The following is a 12,500-nucleotide window of genomic DNA, read 5'->3' as shown; positions in this document are numbered from 1 at the left end:
TACAAAAGTACTCTGTCATTTTTCGCCATCATCTGTCAATCCATTTCAAAAGAATGAAAATAAACCTATTTGTTTTTCCATACAAAAGTACTCTGTCATTTTTTTTGGGCAAAAGTGAAATAAAGAACCAGGCACAGACCGGAATGTGCTGCCTGGCGTGTCCAGTGAGCTCTGGACACCGTCGGACATCTTTTCCCAAAAGTGTCCTTGAGTTTTGACGATAGACACTTTTTTGAAAACTGAGTTTCCGAAATCGTGCGCAAGGTGGCTTGGTTACCCTCTACCAAAATGGGTCACAACGGGATAGGCAAAAACCAATAAGCGCTGAAGGTTTCAGCGCTTCACAGAATTCGCCTAGAGACACTCTGTCGTTTTTCTGGGTTTTGCGCCCCTGGAATACTTGCACGTCAACGAAGCGCTGAACCCTTCAGCGCTTAGTGTTGCCTAGAAAAACTTTGTCGTTTTTCTGGGTTTTGCGCCCCTGGAATACTTGCACGTCAACGAAGCGCTGAACCCTTCAGCGCTTAGTGTTGCCTAGAAAAACTTTGGCGTTTTTCTGGGTTTTACGCCCCTGGAATTCTTGCACGTCAACGAAGCGCTGAAGCCTTCAGCGCTTAGTGTTGCCTAGAAAAACTTTGGCGTTTTTCTGGGTTTTACGCCCCTGGAATTCTTGCACGTCAACGAAGCGCTGAAGCCTTCAGCGCTTAGTGTTGCCTAGAAAAACTTTGTCGTTTTTTTTGTTTCTTCCTTTATCACATTATGCTTAAAATCATCATTTAATCCGTTTTAAGCTCACAATCTTGGGTGAAACATCCTCCAGAAGCAGCCGCTGTAACTGTCTGGAGGACGTGCGTAAAGAGGCCGTACACATCATAATTTAATCCGTTTTATTGACATAATGCTGGGTCAAAAATCCTCCACAAACAGCCGCTATAACTGTCTGGCGGACGTGCGTAAAGAGGCCGTACACATCATAATTTAATCCGTTTTATTGGCATAATGCTGGGTCAAAAATCCTCCGCAAACAGCCGCTATAACTGTCTGGAGGACGTGCGTAAAGAGGCCGTACACATCATAATTTAATCCGTTTTATTGACATAATGCTGGGTCAAAAATCCTCCGCAAACAGCCGCTGTAACTGTCTGGAGGACGTGCGTAAAGAGGCCGTACACATCATAATTTAATCCGTTTTATTGACATAATGCTGGGTCAAAAATCCTCCGCAAACAGCCGCTATAACTGTCTGGAGGACGTGCGTAAAGAGGCCGTACACATCATAATTTAATCCGTTTTATTGACATAATGCTGGGTCAAAAATCCTCCGCAAACAGCCGCTATAACTGTCTGGAGGACGTGCGTAAAGAGGCCGTACACATCATAATTTAATCCGTTTTATTGACATAATGCTGGGTCAAAAATCCTCCGCAAACAGCCGCTGTAACTGTCTGGAGGACGTGCGTAAAGAGGCCGTACACATCATAATTTAATCCGTTTTATTGACATAATGCTGGGTCAAAAATCCTCCACAAACAGCCGCTATAACTGTCTGGAGGACGTGCGTAAAGAGGCCGTACACATCATAATTTAATCCGTTTTATTGACATAATGCTGGGTCAAAAATCCTCCGCAAACAGCCGCTATAACTGTCTGGAGGACGTGCGTAAAGAGGCCGTACACATCATAATTTAATCCGTTTTATTGACATAATGCTGAGTCAAAAATCCTCCGCAAACAGCCGCTATAACTGTCTGGAGGACGTGCGTAAAGAGGCCGTACACATCATAATTTAATCCGTTTTATTGACATAATGCTGGGTCAAAAATCCTCCGCAAACAGCCGCTGTAACTGTCTGGAGGACGTGCGTAAAGAGGCCGTACACATCATAATTTAATCCGTTTTATTGACATAATGCTGGGTCAAAAATCCTCCGCAAACAGCCGCTGTAACTGTCTGGAGGACGTGCGTAAAGAGGCCGTACACATCATAATTTAATCCGTTTTATTGACATAATGCTGGGTCAAAAATCCTCCGCAAACAGCCGCTGTAACTGTCTGGAGGACGTGCGTAAAGAGGCTGTTATTGTCATCTGTCAATCCGTTTTAAGATCACAATCTGAGGGAAAGCACCCTCCAGAAACAGTCGCTGTGACAGTCTGGAGGACGCGCGTAAAGAGGCTGTTATTGTCATCTGTCAATCCGTTTTGAGCTCACAATCTGAGGGAAAGCATCCTCCAGAAACAGTCGCTGTGACAGTCTGGAGGACGCGCGTAAAGAGGCTGTTATTATCATCTGTCAATCCGTTTTGAGCTCACAATCTGAGGGAAAGCATCCTCCAGAAACAGTCGCTGTGACAGTCTGGAGGACGCGCGTAAAGAGGCTGTTATTGTCATCTGTCAATCCGTTTTAAGGTCACAATATGAGGGAAAGCATCCTCCAGAAACAGTCGCTATAACTGTCTGGAGGACGTGCGTAAAGAGGCCTTTAACGTCATCTGTCAATCCGTTTTGAGCTCACAATCTGAGGGAAAGCATCCTCCAGAAACAGTCGCTGTGACAGTCTGGAGGACGTGCGTAAAGAGGCCGTACACATCATAATTTAATCCGTTGTATTGACATAATGCTGGTTCAAAAATCCTCCGCAAACAGCCGCTATAACTGTCTGGAGGACGCGCGTAAAGAGGCCGTTAACGTCATCTGTCAATCCGTTTTAAATTCACAATCCGAGGCAAAGCCTCCTCCAGAAACAGTCGCTATAACTGTCTGGAGGACGTGCGTAAAGAGGCCGTTAATGTGGCGAGAGAGTCCGTTTAAAGCTCACAATGTGAGGCGAAACATCCTCCAGCAACAGCCGCTATAACTGTCTGGAGGACGTGCGTAAAGAGGCCGTTAACGTCATCTGTCAATCCGTTTGAAATTCACAATCCGAGGCAAAGCCTCCTCCAGAAACAGTCGCTATAACTGTCTGGAGGACGTGCGTAAAGAGGCCGTTAATGTGGCGAGAGAGTCCGTTTAAAGCTCACAATGTGAGGCGAAACATCCTCCAGCAACAGCCGCTATAACTGTCTGGAGGACGTGCGTAAAGAGGCCGTTAACGTCATCTGTCAATCCGTTTGAAATTCACAATCCGAGGCAAAGCCTCCTCCAGAAACAGTCGCTATAACTGTCTGGAGGACGTGCGTAAAGAGGCCGTTAATGTGGCGAGAGAGTCCGTTTAAAGCTCACAATGTGAGGCGAAACATCCTCCAGCAACAGCCACTATAACTGTCTGGAGGACGTGCGTAAAGAGGCCGTTAACGTCATCTGTCAATCCGTTTTAAATTCACAATCCGAGGCAAAGCCTCCTCCAGAAACAGTCGCTATAACTGTCTGGAGGACGTGCGTAAAGAGGCCGTTAATGTGGCGAGAGAGTCCGTTTAAAGCTCACAATGTGAGGCGAAACATCCTCCAGCAACAGCCACTATAACTGTCTGGAGGACGAGCGTAAAGAGGCCGTTAACGTCATCTGTCAATCCGTTTTAAATTCACAATCCGAGGCAAAGCCTCCTCCACAAACAGCCGCTATAACTGTCTGGAGGACGTGCGTAAAGAGGCTGTTATTGTCATCTGTCAATCCGTTTTGAGCTCACAATCTGAGGGAAAGCATCCTCCAGAAACAGTCGCTGTGACAGTCTGGAGGACGTGCGTAAAGAGGCCGTACACATCATAATTTAATCCGTTGTATTGACATAATGCTGGGTCAAAAATCCTCCGCAAACAGCCGCTATAACTGTCTGGAGGACGTGCGTAAAGAGGCTGTTAACGTCATCTGTCAATCCGTTTTAAATTCACAATCTGAGGAAAAGCATTCTCCAGAAACAGTCGCTGTGACAGTCTGGAGGACGTGCGTAAAGAGGCCGTACACATCATAATTTAATCCGTTGTATTGACATAATGCTGGGTCAAAAATCCTCCGCAAACAGCCGCTATAACTGTCTGGAGGACGTGCGTAAAGAGGCTGTTAACGTCATCTGTCAATCCGTTTTAAATTCACAATCTGAGGGAAAGCATTCTCCAGAAACAGTCGCTGTAACTGTCTGGAGGACGTGCGTAAAGAGGCCGTACACATCATAATTTAATCCGTTTTATTGACATAATGCTGGGTCAAAAATCCTCCACAAACAGCCGCTGTGACAGTCTGGAGGACGCGCGTAAAGAGGCCGTTAACGTCATCTGTCAATCCGTTTTAAATTCACAATCCGAGGCAAAGCCTCCTCCAGAAACAGTCGCTATAACTGTCTGGAGGACGTGCGTAAAGAGGCCGTTAACGTCATCTGTCAATCCGTTTTAAATTCACAATCCGAGGCAAAGCCTCCTCCAGAAACAGTCGCTATAACTGTCTGGAGGACGTGCGTAAAGAGGCCGTTAACGTCATCTGTCAATCCGTTTTAAATTCACAATCCGAGGCAAAGCCTCCTCCAGAAACAGTCGTTGTAACTGCCTGGAGGACGCGCGTAAAGAGGCCGTTAACATAATCAGTTAATCCGTTTGAAAGTCATTTTCTAAGGCAGCGCTTCCCCGCAACACTCCGCTGTTGTCCGTCAAAACTCGGATCTCCCAGGCCCAGCCAGAACGCTCCATTCGCGGGGAAGAGACGTCCGCAACACACCGCTGTTGTCCGTCAAAAAATCGGATCACATAGGCCGAGCATAATGGCTTTAAATCGGATAAAGTACTTCCGCGTTGTCGCCTGTCTTTGCCGCCCTGGTAACCGGGAGTCGGGCCGAAATTATCTCCGTGGTGCCTTCACTTTTCCGGCCTTCTTGTAGTAAAGCTGTCGCTGTCTTTTCATGATAGACAGATTTTTGAAAAACCGGTTTCACAAAATGTGCGCAAGGTGGCTTGGTTACCCCCTACCAAAAGTGGTCACATCGGGATAGGCAAAAACCAATAAGCGCTGAAGGCTTCAGCGCTTATTGGTTTTTGCCTAGAGACACTCTGTCGTTTTTTGGAGGTTCGCGCCCCTGGAATTCTTGCAAGTCAGCGAAGCGCTGAAGCCTTCAGCGCTTCGTGTTGCCTAGAAACACTTTGGCGTTTTGCTGGGTTTTACGCCCCTGGAACTCTTGCGAGTCAGCGAAGCGCTGAAGCCTTCAGCGCTTCGTGTTGCCTAGAGACACTTTGGCGTTTTTCTGACTTTTACGCCCCTGGAACTCTTGCGACTCAACGAAGCGCTGAAGCCTTCAGCGCTTCGTGTTGCCTAGAGTCACGTCACATACGCGGCTGGGTTTTTTTTCCCTTTTTCTTCCTTTTTCCGGGATTTTCGTGCCCCAGAGCATGCCTCTCTCCCTGGGATGCCTCCGACTGCTGCTCCATGCCCTCTCTCTCTCTCTCTCTCTCTCTCTCTCTCTCTCTCTCTCTCTCTCTCTCTCTCTCTCTCTCTCTCTCATCATCCCAGTTTAGGGCGCTTTTTCCGGGCATTAGCTCACGTAGCAACATCAGCACCATGGACAGCACCACGGACAGCGCCCTGGACGTCATTTACCAGGGAAAGGGGGCACATTTCCCGGATCTTTGACCTCCACCGCATCCCCTAGGCCCCTGCCAACACTGCCACAAGAGGGCCCGAAAAACGGATGGTGAGAAAGGGTAAATTCGGGCGTGGAAAGCACCCCCACTCTCATCTCACCCACACCCGGAAAACAGCACTTTTTCCGGGTGGGCCTCTTCCAGAGCATCCCTTGGGCTCCCCCCAACACTCCCACAAAATGACCCGAAAAAAAGAGGGTGGGAAAGGGTAAGTTCGGGCTGAAAAGCACCCAGACACACATCTCGCTCACGCCCGGAAAACAGCACTTTTTCCGGGTGACTCACCTCCAGAGCATCCCCTGGGCTCCCCCCAACACTCCCACAAAAGGGCCCGAAAAACGGATGGTGAGAAAGGGTAAATTCGGGCGTGGAAAGCACCCCCACTCTCATCTCACCCACACCCGGAAAACAGCACTTTTTCCGGGTGGGCCTCTTCCAGAGCATCCCTTGGGCTCCCCCCAACACTCCCACAAAATGACCCGAAAAAAAGAGGGTGGGAAAGGGTAAGTTCGGGCTGAAAAGCACCCAGACACACATCTCGCTCACGCCCGGAAAACAGCACTTTTTCCGGGTGACTCACCTCCAGAGCATCCCCTGGGCTCCCCCCAACACTCCCACAAAAGGGCCCGAAAAACGGATGGTGAGAAAGGGTAAATTCGGGCGTGGAAAGCACCCCCACTCTCATCTCACCCACACCCGGAAAACAGCACTTTTTCCGGGTGGGCCTCTTCCAGAGCATCCCTTGGGCTCCCCCCAACACTCCCACAAAATGACCCGAAAAAAAGAGGGTGGGAAAGGGTAAGTTCGGGCTGAAAAGCACCCAGACACACATCTCGCTCACGCCCGGAAAACAGCACTTTTTCCGGGTGACTCACCTCCAGAGCATCCCCTGGGCTCCCCCCAACACTCCCACAAAAGGGCCCGAAAAACGGATGGTGAGAAAGGGTAAATTCGGGCGTGGAAAGCACCCCCACTCTCATCTCACCCACACCCGGAAAACAGCACTTTTTCCGGGTGGGCCTCTTCCAGAGCATCCCTTGGGCTCCCCCCAACACTCCCACAAAATGACCCGAAAAAAAGAGGGTGGGAAAGGGTAAGTTCGGGCTGAAAAGCACCCAGACACACATCTCGCTCACGCCCGGAAAACAGCACTTTTTCCGGGTGACTCACCTCCAGAGCATCCCCTGGGCTCCCCCCAACACTCCCACAAAAGGGCCCGAAAAACGGATGGTGAGAAAGGGTAAATTCGGGCGTGGAAAGCACCCCCACTCTCATCTCACCCACACCCGGAAAACAGCACTTTTTCCGGGTGGGCCTCTTCCAGAGCATCCCTTGGGCTCCCCCCAACACTCCCACAAAATGACCCGAAAAAAAGAGGGTGGGAAAGGGTAAGTTCGGGCTGAAAAGCACCCAGACACACATCTCGCTCACGCCCGGAAAACAGCACTTTTTCCGGGTGACTCACCTCCAGAGCATCCCCTGGGCTCCCCCCAACACTCCCACAAAAGGGCCCGAAAAACGGATGGTGAGAAAGGGTAAATTCGGGCGTGGAAAGCACCCCCACTCTCATCTCACCCACACCCGGAAAACAGCACTTTTTCCGGGTGGGCCTCTTCCAGAGCATCCCTTGGGCTCCCCCCAACACTCCCACAAAATGACCCGAAAAAAAGAGGGTGGGAAAGGGTAAGTTCGGGCTGAAAAGCACCCAGACACACATCTCGCTCACGCCCGGAAAACAGCACTTTTTCCGGGTGACTCACCTCCAGAGCATCCCCTGGGCTCCCCCCAACACTCCCACAAAAGGGCCCGAAAAACGGATGGTGAGAAAGGGTAAATTCGGGCGTGGAAAGCACCCCCACTCTCATCTCACCCACACCCGGAAAACAGCACTTTTTCCGGGTGGGCCTCTTCCAGAGCATCCCTTGGGCTCCCCCCAACACTCCCACAAAATGACCCGAAAAAAAGAGGGTGGGAAAGGGTAAGTTCGGGCTGAAAAGCACCCAGACACACATCTCGCTCACGCCCGGAAAACAGCACTTTTTCCGGGTGACTCACCTCCAGAGCATCCCCTGGGCTCCCCCCAACACTCCCACAAAAGGGCCCGAAAAACGGATGGTGAGAAAGGGTAAATTCGGGCGTGGAAAGCACCCCCACTCTCATCTCACCCACACCCGGAAAACAGCACTTTTTCCGGGTGGGCCTCTTCCAGAGCATCCCTTGGGCTCCCCCCAACACTCCCACAAAATGACCCGAAAAAAAGAGGGTGGGAAAGGGTAAGTTCGGGCTGAAAAGCACCCAGACACACATCTCGCTCACGCCCGGAAAACAGCACTTTTTCCGGGTGACTCACCTCCAGAGCATCCCCTGGGCTCCCCCCAACACTCCCACAAAAGGGCCCGAAAAACGGATGGTGAGAAAGGGTAAATTCGGGCGTGGAAAGCACCCCCACTCTCATCTCACCCACACCCGGAAAACAGCACTTTTTCCGGGTGGGCCTCTTCCAGAGCATCCCTTGGGCTCCCCCCAACACTCCCACAAAATGACCCGAAAAAAAGAGGGTGGGAAAGGGTAAGTTCGGGCTGAAAAGCACCCAGACACACATCTCGCTCACGCCCGGAAAACAGCACTTTTTCCGGGTGACTCACCTCCAGAGCATCCCCTGGGCTCCCCCCAACACTCCCACAAAAGGGCCCGAAAAACGGATGGTGAGAAAGGGTAAATTCGGGCGTGGAAAGCACCCCCACTCTCATCTCACCCACACCCGGAAAACAGCACTTTTTCCGGGTGGGCCTCTTCCAGAGCATCCCTTGGGCTCCCCCCAACACTCCCACAAAATGACCCGAAAAAAAGAGGGTGGGAAAGGGTAAGTTCGGGCTGAAAAGCACCCAGACACACATCTCGCTCACGCCCGGAAAACAGCACTTTTTCCGGGTGACTCACCTCCAGAGCATCCCCTGGGCTCCCCCCAACACTCCCACAAAAGGGCCCGAAAAACGGATGGTGAGAAAGGGTAAATTCGGGCGTGGAAAGCACCCCCACTCTCATCTCACCCACACCCGGAAAACAGCACTTTTTCCGGGTGGGCCTCCTCCAGAGCAACCCCCTGGCACCCAGCAACACTCCCACAAAAGGACCCGAAAAAAAGAGGGTGAAAAAGGGTAAGTTTGGGCTGAAAAGCACCCAGACACACATCTCGCTCACGCCCGGAAAATGGCACTTTTTCCGGGTGACTCACATCCAGAGCATCCCCTGGGCTCCCAGCAACACTCCCACAAAAGGGCCCGAAAAACGGAGGGTGGGAAAGGGTAAATTCGGGCGTGGAAGGCACCCCCACTCTCATCCCTTCCACACCCGGAAAACGAGCACTTTTTCCGGGTGACTCACCTCCAGAGCATCCCCTGGGCTCCCCCCAACACTCCCACAAAAGGGCCCGAAAAACGGATGGTGAGAAAGGGTAAATTCGGGCGTGGAAAGCACCCCCACTCTCATCTCACCCACACCCGGAAAACAGCACTTTTTCCGGGTGGGCCTCCTCCAGAGCAACCCCCTGGCACCCAGCAACACTCCCACAAAAGGACCCGAAAAACGGAGGGTGGGAAAGGGTAAATTCGGGCGTGGAAAGCATCCCCACTCTCATCTCCTCCACACCCGGAAAAAGAGCACTTTTCCCGGGTGGGCCTCCTCCAGAGCATCCCCCTGGCACCCAGCAACACTGCCACAAAAGGGCCTGAAAAAAGAAGGGTGAGAAAGGCAAAGTCCGGGCTGAAGAGCACCCAGACACACATCTCGCTCACGCCCGGAAAAAAGCACTTTTTCCCCGGTAAAACACCTCCAGAGCATCCCCTGGGCTCCCCCCAACACTGACACAAAAGGGCTAGAAAAACAGAAGAGGAGAAAGGGTAAATTCGGGCGTGGAAAGCACCCCCACTCTCATCTCACCCACACCCGGAAAACAGCACTTTTTCCGGGTGGGCCTCCTCCAGAGCATCCCCCTGGCACCCAGCAACACTGCCACAAAAGGGCCTGAAAAAAGAAGGGTGAGAAAGGCAAAGTCCGGGCTGAAGAGCACCCAGACACACATCTCGCTCACGCCCGGAAAAAAGCACTTTTTCCGGATAAAACACCTCCACAGCATCCCCCTGGCACCCAGCAACACTGACACAAAAGGGTCCGAAAAACAGAAGGGGAGAAAGGATAAATTCGGGTGTGGAAAGCACCCCCACTCTCATCTCATCCACACCCGGAAATAAGGCACCTATCCCGGCCACAGGACCTCCGCAGCATCTCCCTGGTCACCCAGCATCACCTCTGCTTAAAGCAACCCGAAATAGTGGGAGAAAGTGTGTGAAAAGCACTCACACAGCACCAGCCTCATCCACTCATCCACACCCGGAAATCAGGCACCTATCCCGGCCACAGGACCTCCGCAGCATCCCCCTGGTCACCCTCCATCACCTCTGCTTAAAGCAGACCGAAATAGTGGGAGAAAGTGTGTGAAAAGCACTCCCACAGCACCAGCCTCATCCACTCATCCACACCCGGAAATCAGGCACCTTTCCCGGCCACAGGACCTCCGCAGCACCCCCCTGGTCACCCAGCATCACCTCTGCTTAAAGCAGACCGAAATAGTGGGAGAAAGTGTGAGAAAAGCACTCCCACAGCACCAGCCTCATCCACTCATCCACACCCGGAAATCAGGCACCTTTCCCGGCCACAGGACCTCCGCAGCACCCCCCTGGTCACCCAGCATCACCTCTGCTTAAAGCAGACCGAAATAGTGGGAGAAAGTGTGAGAAAAGCACTCCCACAGCACCAGCCTCATCCACTCATCCACACCCGGAAATCAGGCACCTATCCCGGCCACAGGACCTCCGCAGCATCCCCCTGGTCACCCAGCATCACCTCTGCTTAAAGCAGACCGAAATAGTGGGAGAAAGTGTGTGAAAAGCACTCCCACAGCACCAGCCTCATCCACTCATCCACACCCGGAAATAAGGCACCTTTCCCGGCCACAGGACCTCCGCAGCACCCCCCTGGTCACCCAGCATCACCTCTGCTTAAAGCAGACCGAAATAGTGGGAGAAAGTGTGAGAAAAGCACTCCCACAGCACCAGCCTCATCCACTCATCCACACCCGGAAATAAGGCACCTATCCCGGCCACAGGACCTCCGCAGCATCCCCCTGGTCACCCTCCATCACCTCTGCTTAAAGCAGACCGAAATAGTGGGAGAAAGTGTGTGAAAAGCACTCCCACAGCACCAGCCTCATCCACTCATCCACACCCGGAAATCAGGCACCTTTCCTGGCCACAGGACCTCCGCAGCACCCCCCTGGTCACCCAGCATCACCTCTGCTTAAAGCAGACCGAAATAGTGGGAGAAAGTGTGAGAAAAGCACTCCCACAGCACCAGCCTCATCCACTCATCCACACCCGGAAATAAGGCACCTTTCCCGGCCACAGGACCTCCGCAGCACCCCCCTAGTCACCCACCAACACCTCTGACTCAAGCTCCCACCAAAAACGGGGAAAAAATAAAAAATAGCCCTCCAAAAACACCCCCCCCCAACCGGACCCACCCCCACCCGGCCACCCCTCACCAAAAGCCCGCAGAGACACCTCCGGCAGCTACCCTTCTAACCCCGTCTCCAGGCGGTCCCGGGCCCCCACACTTAAGCACCCCCCCTGGGTTAAAACCAAAACTCCGACCGTTCAGGACGTTCATGCCCCTGGTAATTTAGTTTCGTGCCCCTGGTAGATGGGAGAGAAGCGCTAAAGCCTTCAACTAGCCGAGCTAGAGCCTCCAAAGCGGCCTCCACAACCACAATACAGGGCCTGGAGGTCAGTTTGCTGGTTTTTTTCTAAGTGTAATTCCAAACTGCAACTCTCACTTTGTCCACAGGATGGCGACATTGGACTGCAAGTGAGCTCCAAGCGGGTGACTGTAAATGATTTATCCGGCCTTATGACCCTAAAAACGGACACTTTTACACATATAAGCTGGATGAAATACATTTCACGTGGTCCTGGTCCTCTGAGCGAGTACCAGAGAGCTAGGCAGAGCCAGGCTATGTCCCTAGGCCGAGCTAGAGCCTCCAAAGCGGCCTCCACATCCACAATACAGGGCCTGGAGGTCAGTTTGCTGGTTTTTTTCTAAGTGTAATTCCAAACTGCAACTCTCACTTTGTCCACAGGATGGCGACATTGGACTGCAAGTGAGCTCCAAGCGGTTGAATGCAACTGATTTATCCGGCCTTATGACCCTAAAAACGGACACTTTTACACATATAAGCTGGATGAAATACATTTCACGTGGTCCTGGTCCTCTGAGCGAGTACCAGAGAGCTAGGCAGAGCCAGGCTATGTCCCTAGGCCGAGCTAGAGCCTCCAAAGCGGCCTCCACATCCACAATACAGGGCCTGGAGGTCAGTTTGCTGGTTTTTTTCTAAGTGTAATTCCAAACTGCAACTCTCACTTTGTCCACAGGATGGCGACATTGGACTGCAAGTGAGCTCCAAGCGGTTGAATGTAAATGATTTATCCGGCCTTATGACCTTAAAAACGGACACTTTAACACATATAAGCTGGATGAAATACATTTCACGTGGTCCTGGTCCTCTGAGCGAGTACCAGAGAGCTAGGCAGAGCCAGGCTATGTCCCTAGGCCGAGCTAGAGCCTCCAAAGCGGCCTCCACATCCACAATACAGGGCCTGGAGGTCAGTTTGCTGGTTTTTTTCTAAGTGTAATTCCAAACTGCAACTCTCACTTTGTCCACAGGATGGCGACATTGGACTGCAAGTGAGCTCCAAGCGGTTGAATGCAACTGATTTATCCGGCCTTATGACCCTAAAAACGGACACTTTTACACATATAAGCTGGATGAAATACATTTCACGTGGTCCTGGTCCTCTGAGCGAGTACCAGAGAGCTAGGCAGAGCC

Source organism: Cebidichthys violaceus, unplaced genomic scaffold (assembly GCF_023349555.1).
Source record: "Cebidichthys violaceus isolate CVI_PGR_0920_01 unplaced genomic scaffold, fCebVio1.0.p SCAF_475, whole genome shotgun sequence".
In the NCBI taxonomy this organism is placed as follows: Eukaryota; Metazoa; Chordata; class Actinopteri; order Perciformes; family Stichaeidae; genus Cebidichthys; species Cebidichthys violaceus.
This window is presented reverse-complemented; position numbering follows the sequence as displayed.